At 42.4% G+C, this 19,493-nt stretch overlaps 1 protein-coding gene across 1 annotated transcript in view; it reads left to right on the top strand.

Moving 5' to 3' along the window:
• Positions 1–19,493, top strand: part of terb1 (telomere repeat binding bouquet formation protein 1) — a 185,847-nt gene that overhangs the window by 130,210 nt on the left and 36,144 nt on the right. The gene's annotated exons all lie outside the window — the stretch shown is intronic.

The raw sequence follows: 19,493 nt of genomic DNA, 5'->3' as shown, positions 1-19,493 counted from the left end.
TGTCATTGTACTCAGGTGCTCTCAATTCAGAGAATAGGAGGAGGATAGTCAAGTGGTCATGGTATTGGGTTTGTAACCCCAAGATCAAGAGTTCAAATCTCACTATGGCAAACTATGAAACAATGTAACTTCATCTGAAACAGATGGAAACGGGTTTGTACTCGAAAGAGTTACAATTTGATCCCTCTTCCGCTGCTACGTTCGCTGCCAGATGTCCCTGGAGAGGGAGCACGCGGTGTCTGCTGGCACTCTCGAGGCCTTCCGTGCTCGGTGGGCACCGCGGGGACTGGGGTGTTTTGTTGACCCCTTTAATCACATTTTGATTTAAAGTTTGTAAGGTTCCTTTAAACTTTGTCCTTGGTTTTACAGCTGACCAGAATTAGGGGCTGTGCCTGATTTATCCCAATTTTGTTGATTTGGTTTTCATTTAAAAGATTATCAAGAGTTCAAATCTCACAATGGCAAAACTATGAAACAATGTAACTTCATCTGAATAGGAACAGATGGAAACGTGTTTGTACTCGAAAGAGTTACATGGACATGTATGGCCCAAAAAGGACAGGTATAACAAATATTTTCCATGGCTGGACACTGGGTGCTCTATTAGAGGATCTCATTGGAATCTACATGGTCAACAAGACCAGAATAACTCCTATTTGGAGTAGGGTAGAACAGAATCTCCACCCATCCCACTGAATTCAGGCAAAAGAATCTCAGCGGCACTGCAGTGGAGACACTGCTACATCACTAGAATTGGCAGTGGCAATAAAAGATTTTAAAGTGTTAAAAATGTCCATAAGACCAGATCTACTGTCCTACTGATGGCCTCAGCCAAGACTCGATCCCTCAGCAGGTGTTTTTCTGAAATGGATTAGAGGTCCCCCTTCCTCCATTGGGGGGCTGATTCTTTGCTGCTGTTTCCCAGTCACGTTCTACATTGTAACCCCAGGAAGTGGTAGTAAATTGCGAAAAAGCACTCAGTGTAGCAAGGACGCAGAATGTACTCTTGTACGGATTCCAGTAGTACTCCGTAATACGACTACTGACCAAGCTAGCAAGTTCTGAAGGACATGTCTGTCAGACTAAGCCTGCAGCAGGTGGTGAAAGAACCAACATGAGAGAAAACCTACTTGAACTCATCTTCACAAAAAAAACCTGTTGCAGATGCATTTATTCATGAGTGATCACCGCACAATGCTTGTGGAGACAAAGTTCTCTTTTTGCAGAGGATATCCTCCATTCTGTTGTGTGGCACTATTGCCATGCTAAATGGGGTAGATTCAGAATAGATCTAGCAGTTCAAAACTGGGCATTCAGCAGCAGCAAAATTGTATTCCATCACAACCTGTAACCTCATCTCCTGGCATATCCCTCACTCTTTGTCATTTCCATCAAAGCAAGAGACCAACCTTGGTTCAGCAAGGACTGTAGAGAGCATGCCAATCACACCTAAAAATGAGGAGGCAACCTGGTAATGCTGCATCATAGGACAACATGTTAAACAGGAGAAGCAGCATGCTCTAGACAAAGTTAAACAATCCCATAAAATATCAGATCAAACCACTGCAGTTCTGCCACATCAGTTGTGAATGGTCATGCACAAGTAAACAAATAATAGGAGGAGGAGAAGGCTGCACAAACATCCCACCCTCAATGATGCAAAAGACAAGGCTGAGTGTTTGCAGATATCTTCAGCCAAAAGCTTCTCCTCATGAGGTCCCTACCATCTCATATGCTTCAGTCTTCAGCAAAGTCAGTTCTCTACATCTATTTTTTTTTTAATTCTTTCATGGGATGTGGGTGTCGCTGGCTAGGCCGGCATTTATTACTCATCCCTAGTTGCCCTTGAGAAGGTGGTGGTGAGTCGCATTCTTGAACTGCCGCAGGTACACCCACAGTGCTGTTAGGGAGGGAGTTCCAGGATTTTGACCCAGCAACAGTGAAGGAATGGCGATATAGTTCCAAGTCAGGATGGTGTGTGGCTTGGAGGGGAACTTCCAGGTAGTGGTGTTCCCATGCAACTGCTGCCCTTGTCCTTCTAGGTGGTCGAGGTCACGGTTTGGAAAGTGCTGTCGAAGCAGCTTTGGTGAGTTGCTGCAGTACGTCTTGCAGATGGTACACACTGCTGCCACTGTGCATTGGTGGTGGAGGGAGTGAATGGTGAAGGTGGGGTGCCAGTCAAGCAGGCTGTTTTTTCCTGGATGATGTCGAGCTTCTTGAGCATTGTAGGAACTGCACTATTCCAGGCAAGGCTAAGTGTTTGCAGATGCTTTCAGTCAGAGGCTTCTTCTCATAAAATCCCCACCATCACAGATGTCAGTCTTCAGCAAATTTAATTCACTCCATTTGAATTTTTTCATTCTTTCACAGGATGTAGGCGTCGCTGTCTAGACCAGGTAGGTTTTACCTCTTGTGCCTTCGATCGTATGGACAGTCTTTAAAGATTCAGGAGCTGAGTTACTCACCACAGAATTCCTAACTTGCTGTCATAGCAACAGTATTTATATGGCTGGTCCAGTTCAGTTTCTGCTCAGTAGTAAGCCCCCAGGATGTTGATAGTTCAACGATGGTAATGCCACTTAATGTCAAGGGGAGATGGCTGGGGTTCTCTCTTGTTGGAGATGGTCACTGCCTGGCACTTACATGGCACAAATGTTACTTGCCACTTATCAGTTCAAGCCTGAATGTTGTCCAGGCCTTGCTGCATATTGTCACTGACTACTTCAGTATCTGAGGAGTCTTGAATAGGGCTGGGCGTTGTGAAATTATCAGCAAACATCCCCACTTCTGACCTTATGATGTAAGAAAGGTCATTGATGAAGCAGCTGAAAATGGTTGGGCCTAGGACACTACCCTGAGGAACTCTGCAGCGGTGCCCTGGGACTGAGATGATTGACCTCCAACAGCCAGAATCATCTTCTTTTGTGCTAGGTATGACTCCAACCAGTGGAGAGTTTTTTCCCATACACCCATTGATTCCAGTTTTGCCAGGGCTCCTTCCTGCCATACTTGATGTTGCCTTGATGTCTCACCTCACCTCTTGAGTTCAGCTCTTTTGTCCATGTTTGGACAATGACTGGGACAGGGCACACCCAAGGATGGTGATGATGGTGTCTGGGACATTTCTGTAAGGTATAATTCCATGAGTATGACTATGTTAGGCTGTTGCTTGACTAGTCTGTGGAACAGCTTTCCCAATTTTGGCACAAGCCTCCAGCCATTAGTAAGGATGACTTGCAGGGCAGACAGGGCTGAGTGTGTCATTGTGATTTCCAGTGTCTAGGTGGATGCCGGGTGGTCCATCTGGTTTCATTCTTTTTAGGCTTCATAATGGTTTGACACAACTGAGTGGCTTGCTGGGCCACTTCAGGGAGCATTTAAGAGTCAACCACATTGCTGTAGATCTGGAGTCACATTGTAAACCAGCTAGGTAATTTGGGTTTTTTATGACAATTGACAATGGTTGCATGGTCACTACTACGGAGACTAGTTTTTAAAATGCCAGATTTATGAATTGAATTCAAATTCTACCAGCTGCCGTGGTAAGATTCAAATCTCTGTCCCCAGAGCATTAGCCTGGGCCTCTGGATTGCTAGCCCAATGACATTACCACAATGCCAGACTTTCCCTCAAGAAACAGCTGAGCATATTGGATGCAGCAAAGGCTATCGGCCCCAATAACATCCAGGCTGCAATGTTGAGGACTTGTGCTCTGGAATTATCAGTATCCCTAGCTAAGCTGTTCCAGCACAACTACAGCTCAGGCAACTAACCAATGAAGTGGAAAATTGCCTAATTATGTCTTATCCAAGAAAAGCAAGACAAATCCAATCTGGCCAATTACTGTTGCATTGGGTTACTCTCAAACATCAGCAAAGTGATGGAAGATATCGTCGACAGTGGTATCAAGCGGTTCTTAAACACTAATAAGCTGTTCACCAATGCTCAGGTTAAGTTCCACCAGGGCTGCTTGGCTTCAGACCCATTACAGTCTTGGTCCAAACTTGGAAAAAAGCTGAATTCCAGAAGTGAGATGAGAGAGACTATCCTTGATATCAAGGCAATGTTTGACTGAGTTTGGCATTAAGGAGCTCTAGAAAAATTGAAAACAATGGAATAAGGGGAAAAGCCTCTACTGGAAAAAAGCATGCCTTGCTCAAAGGAAAATGGTTTTGGTTGTTGAAGACCAATTAGCCCCAAGACATAGAAACTAGGAGCAAGAGTAGGCCACTCAGCCCTTCAAGCCTGCTCTGCCATTCAATATGATCATGGCTGATCCTCTATCTCAACGCCATATTCCTGCTTTCTCCCCATACCCCTTGATGCCCCTAATATCCAAAAAATTATCAATTTCTTTCTTGAATATATTCAGTGACGTGGCCTCCACAGCCTCCTGTGGTAGCGAATTCCACAGGTTAACCACCCTCTGAGTGAAGAAATCTTTTCCTCATCTCAGTCCTAAATGGCCTGCCCTTATCCTGTGACTGCGGCCCCTGGTTCTGGACTCCCCAACCAGGAGAAACATCCTCTCTGCATCTAGTCTGTCTAGCCCTGTTAGAATTTTATACATTTCAATCAGATCCTCCCTCATTCTTCTAAACTCTAGTGAGTACAGGACCAGTCGAACCAATCTCTCCTTATACAACAGTCCTGCCATTCCCGGTATCAGCCTAGTGAACCTTCACTGCACTCCCTCTATGGTAAGCATATCCTTTCTTAGGTAGGGAGACCAAAACTGCACACAATACTCCAGGTGTGGTCTCACCAAAACCTTGTATAACTGCAGTAAGACATCCCTACTTCTGAACGCAAATCCTCTCGTAATGAACGCCAATATACCATTTGCCTTCCTAATTGCTTGCTGTGCCTGCCTGTTTACTTTCATTAACTGCTGTATAAGTACACCCAGATCCCTTTGTTCATCCACATTTCCCAATGTGTCACTATTTAAATAAAACTCTGCCTTTCTGTTTCTCACACTGAAGCATATAACTTCACACTTATCCACTTATATTGCATCAGCTATGTGTTTGCCCACACACACAACTTGTCTAAATCACCCTGAAGCCTCCTTGCATTCTCCTCACAACCCCAGCCAGTTTTGTGTCGTCAGCAAACTTGGAAATGTTGCAATTGGTTTCCTCATCCAAGTATTTATATATATTGTGAATAGCTGGGGCCAAAGCACTGATCCCTGCAGTATATCACTAGTCACTGCCTGCCATCCAGAAAAAAACCCATTTATTCCCACACTCTGTTTCCGGTCTGTCGACCAATTCTCAATCCATGCCAGTATATTATCCCTGATCCCATGTGCTTTAATTTTGCCCACTAGCCCCTTATGTGGGACCTTATCAAAAGCCTTCCTGAAATCCAAATACACCACATCCACTGGTTCTCCCTTACCTATTCTACTAGTTACATCCTCAAAAAACTCCAGTCGATTAGTTAAGCATGATTTCCCTTTCATAAATCCATGATGACTTTGCCTAATCCCGTTAATGCTTTCCAAGTATTCTGTTACTATGTCTTTTATAAAAGACTAGCATTTTCCCCACTACTGATTTAGGCCAACTGGTCTGTAATTCTCTGCTTTTTCTCTCCCACCTTTTTTAAATAGTGGGGTTACATTTGCCACCCTCCAATCTGTAGGAACTGCTCCAGAGTCTATAGAATTTTGGAAGATGACTACCATGGCTGCAGACGTTCCTCAGGACAGTGTTCTAGGCCTAACCATCTTCTGCTGCTTCATCGTAACTTTCCCCCTACCATAAGGTCAGAAGCGAGGATGTTGCTGTAAATTTCAGTTTTCAATGCCATCCGCAACTCCTCAGATACTGAAGCAGTCCATGTCCAAATGCATCCAAGAACTGGACAACATTCAGTCTTGGTTGATAAGTGGAAAGCACATACAAACTTATGAATTAAGAGTAGGAGTGCCCCTCGAACCTGTTCTGCCATTTAATAAGATAATGGCTGATCTGATTGTAACCTCAGCTCCATTTTCTTTCCTACCCACTGCGGAAAAACTGAAGAAGAGTCATACAGACTTCAAATGTTAACTCTGTTTCTCTCCCCACAGATGCTGCCAGACCTGCTGAGTTTTTCCAGTCTTTTCTGTTTGCGTTTCAGAATCTAACCACTTCCCCATAACAGCCAATGGCATTCCCATCGCTGAGTCGTCTACCATCAACATCCTGGATGTTACAATTGACCAGAAACTGAACTGGACTAGCCTTATAAATACTGTGGCTACAAAAGCAGGTCAGAGGCTAGGAATCCGGTGAAAAGTAATTCATCTCCTGACTTCCCAAAGCCTGTCCATGGCCAGAATTTTTACCTTGTCGGGCACGGCAGGCAGGCCTGGGAGCGGTCACGAAGCCAACCACTGCCTGCAATCGGGTCCCGGCATTGATTTCACGCTGGCTGAACAATCAACGGCCAGCCAGCGTGAAATGTGTGCTGCAGTGCTCAGCATTGCCGGGGTGGGGCAGGAGGAGGGCGAGCGCGGAAGCTCGCAATAGCACGCAATGAAAGCTCCCTGAGGCAGCTGAAGATTTATAACATTAAAAAGAAAAAAGTTAGCAATGTTAAAAACACGTGCCCTTGTGACTGTCACATGAGCAGGGCCATGTTATGAATGAATTTTTAAAATTTTTATTTAACTTTTAATTGCTGTTGGAAACCTCATCCCGCCCGTGGATGAGGTTTCCTAAAAAACCCAAAGGCTGCTTGGCCTTTTTGCCTGCCCGCCAACCGTAAAGTTGGATGGGCAGTTAAAAATGTAATTAGGTTACAACTTTAATGGCCTTAATAGACCTATTAATTGTCGGTGGGCATGCTGCCGATTCCCGCACACGCCCACCGACTGAAATATCGTACAATGATTTCAGGACATTGGCCCAACGTCACTGCGTGTCATGTTATGCTCAAGCAGGTCGGGCATGCACCCACCTGCTCAGCGCAAATTTCTGCCTCCCCATCTGCAAGGCACAAGTCAGGAGTGTGATGGAATACTCCCCACTTGCCTGGATTGCAGCTCCTACAACGTTCAAGAAGCTTGACATCGTCCAGGACAAAGCAGCCCACTTGATTGGCACTACATAACACAAACATTCACTCCCTCCACCACTGACACATGACAGCAACAGTACATACCATCTACAAGATGCCCTGCAGGAACTCACCAAGGCTCCTTTGACAGCACCTTCCAAACCCATGACCACTACCAACTAGAAGGACAAGGAAAGCAGATAGATGGGAACACCACCACCTGGACGTTCCCCTCCAAGTCACTCACTATCCTGGCTTGGAAATATATCGCCATTCTTTCACTGTTGCTGGGTCAAAATCCTGGAACTCCCTAACAACATTGTGGGTGTACCTACACCACATGGACTGCAGCAGTTCAAGAAGGCAGTTCACCATCACCTTCTCAAGGACAACCAACGATGGGAAATAAATGCTGGCCCAGCCAGCAAAGCCCACAACTCATCAATGAATTTTTTAAAAATTCCCACCCCCAACAAGGTACATGTCAGGAATGTGATGGAATACCCAACAGCGCTGTGATTGTACCCACACCACATGGACTGCAGCGGCTCAACAAGCCAGCTGACCACCACCTTTTTGGACAATTAGGGAACAGCATGAATGCCAGCTATGTGAACAATGCCCACATCCCAGGAAGAATTTTTAAAAAGGCAGAGAACCCACACAAGTGGCAAGCAGAAAATGAGCAACCAGTGGTAGTTGTGACGGAAGGATCGAAATCTCAGAGTGAGGTGGTGTTCGACCTCCCGAACTGAATTTTCCCTCATCATCCTCTTCAATCCCACCCAATTTCAGATGGGATTACAGACGAGTATCACAGCCCAGATGTCTGTTTTCCAAGTTTCTGTATTTTTTGATTTGATACTGCATATTTTTATTGCTGAATACTAGTCTTTCAAAAAGCCTGCAACTATAGACTAGATTCTTTTGCACATTGGAAGTTGTTGCAGTGGGTCTGAGTAACATGTAGGCCAGGCCAAGTAAGAATGGCATATTTCCTTCCCTAAAGGGAAGTGAACCAGGTGGGTTTTTACAACAGGCGATAGTTGTCATGATCGTCATTACTGAGACTTGCTTTATATTCCAGATTCTGCTGGTTTGCTACCACATTATTTCTGTTGCTGAATATTAATCTTTTGAAAAATCTGCAAAGATAGACAATTAATCTGATTAATTGTTTCTGCAATGCCACTAATATAAAATGTAATGCTGTCTACAACCCAACCCCTTAGAGAGCTGTTTCCAGGGATAATTCAGAAGCTTTCAGGTTCACTGCTTAGACATAAATGTTGCAACCACGGAAAGGTCATAAGAATAGACAAAATTGGAAATGGAATAGTCACATTTCTTCAGCGGACATAAAGTTGTAGAGAGCTTTGCATGAATCAAAATGTTTAGAAGTGAGTTTTCAAGTTTCAGTTTTCTTGGCTTGAAAAAATATTTCCATGCTCTGTCTCCCCGCTGAAAGCTTTTGTTATTAATAACTGGTCAATTTTTCATGGTGTTTCACATGGTGAGTCAAGATCAAATGCACTTTTCAGATTAAGTAGGTTGAGGAGACAGGGAGTAGTTGAACAAAAGCAGATGGTGAGCAGCGAAGGCAGATGGAAGGAGAGGGAGAAAAGATATGGGGAGGATAACATTGTTACAGGCAGGAGAAGAGAAGAGAGGAGCAGGGAAGGAGAGGGAGATAGATTAGAGTTGGAGGAGAGCAGAGGAAGGGGTAAAATAAAAGCAAAATACTGCAGATGCTGGAAATCTGAAATAAAGACAAAACGCAAGAAAAACTCAGCAGGTCTAGCAGCGTCTGTGGGGAGAGAAACAGAGTTAACGCTTCTCTGAAAAAGAGTCATACGGACTCCAAATGTTAACACTGTTTCTATGTCCACAGATGCTGCCAGACCTACTGAGTTTTTTCAGCATTTTCTGTTTTTATTTCAGAAGAAGGGGTAGTTTGTCTCAGTTGAGGGAGATGCTAGAGAGCTAGTTTGGCTTCAGTGGGAGGGTATCACTGTTGAGAGGGAGGGGAAAGAGGGAGATTAGGTTTAAACAAGAACAGGAAGGATTTGGAGGAGGAAGTGATGATGACTCATTAGATTATGGGGGTGGTGCAGTTGTTTGCAAGCAGAGATTTTCACACAGAAGTAGATTGCTGGAGAGCTAGTTTTACTTAAGTGAAGTGTGTGGGGTGGGGATTTATGCGGTGGAACTTTTTGATGTAATAGGGAGGGGGTAGAGAGTCATCAGCTTTTCCACCAACAGAAAGGTGACAGTTTTAGGTTCATGCCTAGTGGAAGGAGGATTCTAGTATCAAGATATTCTCTAAGGCGCATATCAGGGTATTTTCTAAGATGGGTGTTTGGTCTTCCTTCAACTTTGGGACCCTGACTTGTTTTAAATGCTTGCTTACTGTGTTTTAACATTTGCAAATAAGAAATCAACACAAACTAACTACTGCACTGGAACAATTTGGGAAAGCTCATTGGGCATTACGATGTATACTATGGTTTTCAAGCACAAGTTTAGGCAAAGTGTTGAGCTGTTGACTTGAATTACTGCAGAGGTAACAGGAGAAATGCAGTAAAGCTGTTGGGCCAAACTGTTAAGCATCCTTAAGCCAACATTGTCATCAAACCCTGTTTTGGGGGTGGGGGAGAGTGGTTGGAGACATCAAGAAAAATGTGGTAATTTCTTGGAGCGGATGCTTTGGGATGAAGTATCTAGGGCCAAAATTTGGATTTGCCACTTGTAAAAGTTGAAGATACTGACGTCCCTTAATTATTTTTGTGGAGGGATAGACAGATGTGCCAAGGCTGAAGGTAAAAATGCTTCAATTTACTCACTGTTACCAAGATGGACATTGCTCTCATATGAAGAAAAGAATAGGAGCCGGAGTAGGCTTTTTGGCCCCTTAAGCTTGCCACCATACAGTAAGATCATGGCTGATCAGACTGTGGCTTAACTCCACTTTCCTGCTGACCCCCCATAACCCTTGCTTCATTGTAGATCAGAAATCTGTCTAACTCAGCCTTAAATATATTCAATAACTCAGCCTCCACTGCTCTCTGGGATAGAGAATTCTAAAGATGAACAACCCTCTGAGAGAAGAAATTTCTCATTTTTATCATAAAAATAGGAGACCCTTAGTTTGGAACTGTGCTCCCTAGTTCTAGATTACCTGACAAGGAGAAACATCCTTTCAGCTTCTACCCTGTCAAACCCCCTCAGACATTTCAATAAAATCACCTCTCATTCTTCTGAAATCCAATGAATATAGGTCCAACTTGCTCAGCCTTAGCTAAGGAAGTGTGAGATGATGCATTTTGGTAGGAAGAACGTGGACATACAATATAAAATAAGGGATGAAATTTTGAAGGGGATGCAGGACCATAAAGACTTGAGTGTATATGTGCATAGACCTATGAAGGTGGAGAGAGAGTTAATAAAGCATATAGTATCCTGGGCTTTATAAGTAGTGGCATAGAGTACAAGAGCAGGGAGGTTATACTGAATTTATAGCAGACACTCATTAGACCTCAGCTGTAATATTGTGTTCTGGGCACCATATAGGAAGGATGTGAACACATTGGAGGGAGTGCAGAAGAGGTTTACAAGAATGGTTCCAGAGATGAGAAATTCAGCAATGAGGATAGATTGGAGAGGTTGGGATTGTTCTCCTTGGAGAGAAGAAGGCTGAGGAGATTTGATAGAGATGTTCAAAATCATGAGGGGGGCTGGAAAGAGTAGATAGGGAGAGGCTGTTCCCACTTGTAAAAGGATCAAGAATGAGAGGGCACAGATTTAAAGTGATTTGCAAAAGAAGCAAGTGTGACGTGAGAAAAAACTTTTTCTCACAACAAGTGGTTCGGGTCTGGAAGTGTGGTGGAGGTAGATTCAATCAAGTCATTCAAGAGGACATTAGATGATCATTTGAATAGAAATAATGTGCAAGGGTATGGGGAAAAGGCAGGGCAGTGGCACTAGGTCATAATGCTCATTTGGAGAGCTGATGTGGAGGTAATGGGCCAAATGGCCTCCTCCTGTGCCATTAAGATTCTGTGAATCAACATAGTGAATTGTCTTTGAACTGCCTTTAATTGTCATTGTCATGTGCAGAGGCAGTTTCTTCGCTCATTGTCTGCTGATACTTCATCCTAAGCTGTTTTCTTGGCAGTTTTTGTCAGTGGTGATTTGCCATTGTCAAATCATGATGACATTCCTAACTGTCCTGCTGCTACTTCCTCAATAATGGATTCAAGGATTTCCCAATGACAGATGTTAAGCTAACTGGCCTGTAGTTTCCTTCTTTATGTCTCCCTTCTTTCTTGAATAGTGGTGTTACATTTGTGGTTTTCCATTCTGCTGGACCTTTCCAGGATCTTGACAATTTTGGAAAATACAACCAATGAATGCATCCACTGTCTCTGCAGCCACTTCTTTAAAGACTCTAGGATGCAGGCCATCAGGTCCAGGGGACTTGATAGTCTTTAGTCCCATTAGATTTCTTAGCACTTTTTCGCCAGTGATAATGATTATTTTAAGTTCCTCTCTCCTTTTTTCCCCTCATGATTTTCTACTATTATTGGGATGTTTTTAGAATCTTCTACTAGAATCTTCTACCAGACGGATGCAAGATATTTGTTCAAAGTCTCTGCCATTTCCTCATTTCCCATTATTAATTCCTCAGTCTCATTCTCTAATGAACCAATGTTTACATTAACTGCTTTTTTCATTTTTATATGCTTATAGATGATCTTATTGTCTATTTTTAGGTTTTTTGCTAGTTTACTCTCATATTCTAATTTCTTCCTTTACTTTATTTTGCTAGTCATCCTTTGCTGGTTTCTAAAATGTTCCCAATGTTCTGGCCTGCCACTAATCTTTGCAGCATTATATTCCATTTCTTTCAATATGATACTATGTTTAAGTCCCTCAGTTAACCAAAGATGGTTCATCCATGTTGTAGAACCTTTTTCAAAGGAATATACCTTTGTTGACAGTTATGAAATATCCCCTTAAATGTCTGCCACTGCTTTTCTATCATCTTAACACTTAACCTATTTTCCTAGCCAACTCAGTTTTCATATCTTTGTAATTGCTTTTATTTAAGTTTAAGACACTAGTTTCAGACCCAAGTTTCTCACCCTCAAACTAAAGGCAAAATGTTATAATGTTATGATCATTCTTTCCTAGAAGATCAATTACTAAGAAATCACTAATTAGTTCTGTCTCATTTCACATTACCAGCTCTAAAATAGCCTGTTCCCTGATTGGTTTTGTGAGGTATTATTTTAAGAAACTGTCCTGAATACAGGACAGTATTCCTGTATTACTTATGAATACAATATTCATATTTATGAATTCTGAACTTCAGCAGATCCATTGATGAATTGCCACCCATAATAAATGCCAAGAATTGCAGTGAAAGTTCAAACAAACAGAACAGAATGTCAGTCATGTAATATTAGATGGTATCCCATTGTTTCTCTAAAGTGTTAAATGCATTATGCTTATACTTATGGGTATATTAACTTTGGAATGTCAAGGCTAGTCACCAGCTGTCGAGACTAGACACTAGCTTTTAATATATAATAGGAATTTTTAAAATTCTTTCCTTGTGTTGAGTTAACTGATCTTAATCAGGATAGCTATAGAGTTGCTCTGTTGAGTCCCGAACAGAATGGACATTAACACTCTCCCTTGTGAGTCAGATAGTTGTGGTTTTAAACCCCACGCCAAGATCTGAGAAAGTCTTGGCTGACAATTCAGTACAATGCGGTAAGACTGCAGCATTGTCAGAGGTGATGTCCTTTGGATGAGGTGTTAAGCAGAGACCCTGTATGTCTGTTCTGATGATGTGAAAGCTTCAACAGCACTAAGTGAAGAAGTTAAGGTGGGATAGTAGTGTAGTATTAATGTCACTGGACTGGTTATCCAGAGGCCTAGGCTAATATGCTAGAAACATGGGTTCAAATCCCACCTCAGCAGCTGGTGGAATTTAAGTTCAATAATAAACCTGGAATGTAAAGCTAGTCTCAGTAATTAGCATTGATTGTCATAAAACCCTATCTGGTTCACTAATGTCCCTTTTAGGGAAGGAAATCTGCCATTCTTACCTGGTCTAGCTTATGTGTGACTCCAGATTCACAGCAATGTGGTTGACTCTGAAATGGGTGAGCAAGCTACTCAGTTCAAGGGCAATTAGGGATGGGCAACAAATGCTGGCCTTGCCAGCGATACACATGTCCCACGACAGAAGAAAAATAAAACAAAGATCTCTTGACCAACCTTCCTCCCTTTACTAATGCCACCATACAATTAGATTTACTGGCCAGTCATCTGAATGCTATCTAAGGGGGAATTACAGTATGTCACATGGCTGGTACATCTGAGCATAAGTAACTGCACTGTAAGAGATTCATTATTTTAGGACATATCTGAGAAAATACAATAAGCGCTATTTATAATTGCAAGTTATTTCTTCCCAGACAAGGTCTCTCAGGGAATTGGTAATGAAATGGTTGTGTTACGGAATTAGCAATCCTCAGACCTGAACTAACGTAGAGAATGAGAGTTTAAATCCCCACCATGGCAATTTAAGAATTTGATATTCAGTTTTTAAAAATTGGAAACGTGACTTCAGTCCCACCTCGATGTGATCAACCTGTGTTCCAAATTAGCCTCACAATTGTCTCAATCATAAAAAGGCTTCAACTAATTGAACTGTCGACAGAACTCTTTCTTGCTCACTCTTTGTGATACATATCCAACTTGCTGCATTACTGCTATTTTTTTAAATTGCTTGCAGGATGTCTTTTGACACCGATGAAGAAATCTGCATCTGGTGCTGCTGCTTTCTCCAGACAGCAAAGAGACAATATATTACCATTTAAACCAGCTGTGGGAAAACGTTGTGTAAATGAGAAAAATCAGGGAAATTATTCAAGTCTGTAAAGCTATGTTTGGTGGGATATTTTTCTTAAACAGATTGTGATTAAGAATAATATATTATTCTAAATGACTTTCTGACTGCTCACTCTGGTGCAATCTTGTTCACTGAGATTGAGTTTTGAGAAATGACATGTATTCCTCAAGATTTCCTGACATGCATTCCCACATGGAAAATACGCAAATGTGATAAAAAGTTTACAATTGTTCCTGTAGTACTGGATTTTATTGATTGTTTTGTAATTTTAATGATCATTAAAGGTAGGAATTTTAATTAATGTGTGAATTACTATAGGTAATCAGTAGACTGTAGAATAGAGGATAGAGAGCTGAGTGGCAATTACCGTCAGGGCAGCAAATACCAAAATTGCACATTTTGGACCATTCATCATGAAAAGGATATAGATCAAACAGCTGGGGAGTGAATTTTCTGACTGTTTTATCTTCATGAGGCCCTTTGGCACTGCAGCTCCAATGTTCCTGCTTTTACACCTGCAACCCACTGAGGGTAACTTCGACTGAGAAATATAAGACACAGCTGTTGCCAGGATCAGAGGAGACTGGTGGAAATGAGTTTCTGAGCATCAAGACTCTAGGGAATTTCATTAGCAATTCTGCAGCGGGGAGACAGTTTTTGCAACTATTATTTTTGATAGACCCCAGCTTTTTATCTCCACTACCAACCCGTCCTGTCACCTTGACTCTCACCTCCAACAAGATGTGTAAGGAGCTCATGGATTACTTTGTTCCTAAGACTGAGATCATCTGTTCAGCTGTCCCTGCCTGATCCCAGCCTTCCCCTTTCCCAACAATCCAAACCTTTGCCCCTAAGAACCCTGTCTTAACCCTCTATCCATGTCATTCTTTCTTTTCTGTCCTCTCTCCCCATGCCCTTCGAGTTCATCTTCAGATTGTCTCCTCTCCTGACCCCAATTCCACTGAAATGCTGCTCAGCAGCTTCATGCTTGGCACTTATTAACATTGTAAATGATTCATTCCTCCTCAGGTGCTGTTCCCTCCACCCCCACAACCTCCCCCCCCCCCACCCCTCCCAATTTTTCATAACCACTAATATTACACATTCTCAAAAAAAACACACTATCTTCAGTTTCATTTTCCTCTCCAGAGTTATTGAACATGTTAGATAAAAGCAAAATACTGCGGATGCTGGAAACCTAGAACAAAAACAAACATACCTGGAAAAGTTCAGCAGGTCTGACAGCATCTGCGGAGAGGGATACAGTTGACGTTTCAAGTCCGTATGACCCTTCAGAACTAAGACATATAGAAATGAGATGAAATATAAGCTGGTAGAAGGGGGTGAGACAGGAGAACTCGACAGGGGGCCAGTGATAGGTGGGGGCCAAGAAGAGATTGCTGAAGATGTCATAGACAAAAGAACAAAGAGGTGTTGACGGTGGTAATATTATCTAAAGGATGTGCTAATGGGGACATTAAGGGAAGCAAGCTAGTGGTAGATGCCCTAGTACAGGTGGGGTGGAGGGAAGGGATTGAAATGGGCTAAAAGGTGGAGATGAAACAATAGATCGAAATAAATTTAAAAATAGGGAAAAGAAAAAGACAATCTTCCAGACTTAATATTGAGTTCAATAATTTCAGATCATGAACTCTCTCCTCCATCCCCAACTCCTTTCCGATCCCCCTTTTTCCAATAATTTAGAATTTTTTTACAACTATATTTTTTTCTTTTCCCTCCTAATTTTAAATTTATTTCGATCTATTATTTCATCTCCACCTTTTAGCCCATTTCGGTCCCTTCCCCCCACCCCACCCATACTAGGGCCATCTGCCACTAGCTTGCTTCCCTTAATGTCCCCATTAGCACATCCTTTAGATAATATCAGCACCGTCAACACTGCTTTGTCCTTTCGTCTATGACATCTTTGGCAATCTCTTCTTGGCCTCTACCTATCACTGGCCCCCTATAGAGCTCTCCTGTCCCACACCCTTCTACTAGCTTATATTTCATCTCATTTCTATATGTCTTAGTTCTGATGAAGGGTCATACGGACTCGAACCGTCAACTGTATTCCTCTCCGCAGATGCTATCAGTCCTGCTGAGTTTTTCCAGGTATTTTTGTTATTGAAAATGTTGCTTCCCATATGCAATCATTCCTACACCTCCATTTTGAATCTCTCTAATTGGGTTTCCTCCCCTGCCTCAGCATTGAAATGGCCCTAATTAAAGTCACAAAGAACTTGCTCATGTCTGGCCAAGGTGTATTTTCTCTTGATATCTTTAGCGATCTCTGTAGCTTTTGACAAGTCAGCCACACCATTCTCCTCATAGAGTCATAGATTACAGCACAGAAGGAGGCCATTCGGCCCGTCGTGCCTGCAGCGGTCAACAAAGATCTGACTGCACTAATCCCTTTTGTCAGCTCTTGGCCCATAGCCCTAGAGGCTATGACGACTCCCCTGACAACTCCTGTCTATTGAGTAGCTGTGTGGGCCTATCCGTGCTTCTACTTTTCCTATCCAATCATAATCAGAGCATCTCCAGCAATAGGTTCATTTTCTGCTCTTACACCATTACCTCTGGAATTCCCCAGGTATCTCCCTAGGCCTTCATTTACACACTGAATCAGAATCTTAATAGCGCAGAAGGAGATCATTCGGCCCATCATGTCTACTTCATCTCTTCAAATGAGCATTATGACCTAGTGCCTTTGCCCTGCTTTTTCCCTGTACCCTTGCATATTGTTTCTATTCAAATAATCATCTTATGTCCTCTTGAATGCCTCAATTGAGCCTGCCTCCACCACACTTTCAGGCAGTGCATTCCAGACCCGAACACTCGTGTGAAAAGGTTTTTTCTCACATCACCCTTGCTTCTTTTGCAAATCACTTTAAATCTATGCCCTCCCGTTCTTGATCCTAAAGCATCCAAAGATATGGCATACTCCACGTGTATGTTGTTTACACCTAGCTCAGACTTTCCAGGGCCTCTTACTCCCTCCACTGCCTCTGTGTTGTCAGTTGCTTTACTGACTTCCAGTTTTGGATGAACTACAGTTATTTCCAGTTAAACATTAAGGTGACCTAAAGCAATGGCTTTTGGCCCATTCTGCAAATTCTTTACCCTCACTACTAAGTCCAACTCCCTCCTGGACAAATGCCACAGGTTGAAACAGACAGTTCACAACCTTTGTTATTATTTGACCTGAAGCTCAGCTTCCGGCCTTATATCCTCTCCATCACAAAACCTGTCTACCTACGCCTCTGTAACACTGTCCATCTCAGCTCCACCGCTGAAACCCTTGTGCATAGATTTGTCACTTCCAGACTAATCCAGTGGTTGGCTTTGTGTCTTCCACTCTCCATAATCTTCAATCCATCCAAAACTCAGCCGTTCAGATCCTATCCTGCATCAAATTCTGCTCACCCATCACCTCTGTGCTAGCTGACTTACTAACTAACTTCTATTCCTCCAGTATCAGAAACTTAAAATTCTCATTTTTGTGTTTAATTCCCTTCGTGGGCTAGCACCTTCATAATGCATCTGTCACTTCTGTTGCCCATCATAGGCAGCCTTGTCTTCAGCTATCTAGTCCCCAAGCTCTAGAATTCCCTCCCTAAACCTCCTTGAAAGCAACCTCTTTGACCAGGCTTTTAGTCATCCCTCCTAACATATCTTTCCATGGCTCAACATCAATTTTCAGACATCTGATTACACTTCTGTAAGTGCCTTGGGACATTTTTCTACATTAAAAGCACTTTGTAAGTGCAAGTTGTTGTTGTTGTTATGTCCCTGTGAGGTTGTGCCAGTTACAATTCTTCTCATCTCCAGTTATACACTAATGATCAGCTCATTTGAAGTTGAGATGCTCTGGGTTTATCAGATTGACAGCTCTCTAGAGACTAATGCATTATTTAGACCAATGTGAAATGGACTGTAATGAACCTCTGAAATTTCAGTGAAGGAGCAGCAGTTTGTTAGTGCATTCCTCATTCAAAGCTTTGTTCATGTTGGCTGTGCTTTTGCATCATTATTAATCTAACTTCTGTTTTCTGTTCTGAAGGCTGATTTATATTATTGGACTGCCTTTTGAAGTGAATGTTTTCCCTGCCCTTGGGATGGAGGGACAAATAACACCACTAGGAAATGCAAATGGCTACTAGTGCTTACCATTTTAATCTCTATTTTCCCTTTCTTCCCTGAGTTCCTTGATTCTTGGTGGGGTGTGGCTCCAAACATGCTTGCAACCCTCTTTTTTTTATCCAAGTTAATTTATTCCTTCTTACCCAAAGGTATCGAGGCCAGTTGTAGTGGCAGCTATAATTCACATCAGCTGAATTAGCACAGATTTTTGATCTGAACGAATTTGATCTCCATCTGAAATGGTGCCTTCACTCACAGGACAGGCTATTCCCTTCCATTTTTGAAGTTATTTCTCCCAACCCCTTGATACAGCTCCCTCCCTCCAGTCTTTTTCCTCTTCTTTTTTCAGTGAGAAATGCACAGAATACCTGTTTCCAAGCTTTACTAGTGCAGTTATGTTTCTTTTGCCTTTTATCATGGAAGAAGATAAGAAAGCACAGAGGGAATCCTTTACATCACATTTGTTTGCCTGTATATACCAAAGTGACTGCATTTTGAAGTAGTTCTGGTAAGTAAGGAAGTTGAGGATGTCTTTGAGAGATGTGATCAGAAATTACAGAGGAAATTAGATAATATATTTAAGTGCAGTGGTGATCTGCCCAAAATCAGCTCCTCTGCTCATTTCTCCATGTCTTGGGTCCTGCACTTTCATCTTCAGTCACTCATAAGAGCCTCATATTTTGAACTTCAATGAGCAATATGATTGGGAAAAGAATAGGTTTCCTATTGCCTTCCTCATGTGTACTTAAATACAGTACAAGTCCTCTTCCTGAAGGAAGCAATGGTTCTTCAACGTTTTAGTTCAACTGCCGTCACCACTGAAAATTTGCTAGTTCTGCAGTTGGTCATAGCTCGTAACTGTGAGCATGGAACCCTTACCTGGGCCTAGTCAAATCACAAAAGGGCAGGGCTGACCACCTCCAGAAGTGTCTAATGACCCTGCTACCCTAATATGTAAGTGGGAAGGCCATTTGCAGTTAAAATTTAATTCAGGCAATGTAAGGTTCTGCACACCAGGTTGAAAAATAAACAATTCAGTGAACGGTGCTGAAATAGCTAAGGATGAAGTTGAAAGAGACCTAAGCATCTTCAACCCAGCACTAAGCATGTCAAACCAATGCAGAGCATCAATCAGCAACATTGGTAGAGTGTTGAACTATACAGCCAAATGAGTCAGAGGAGGCAGTGAATCAGAGAGCCCTGTGGTAATGGAGCACCAATCTTTTTTCCCCAGGGATGAGGGACAAGTCTTAAGTTAATTCCTGATAAGTTTTTGATAGTATTCTAATAAGTAGAGGCACTTAGAAAATGTTCCAGTATTTTGTTCCTTGGTGCAAATTAGTGTGTAGAGAAAGAAAAATAACTTACA

Source organism: Carcharodon carcharias, chromosome 7, assembly GCF_017639515.1.
Source record: "Carcharodon carcharias isolate sCarCar2 chromosome 7, sCarCar2.pri, whole genome shotgun sequence".
NCBI lineage: Eukaryota > Metazoa > Chordata > Chondrichthyes > Lamniformes > Lamnidae > Carcharodon > Carcharodon carcharias.
The sequence above is the reverse complement of the archived record's forward strand: the minus strand, read 5'-3'. Positions and strand labels throughout refer to the sequence as shown.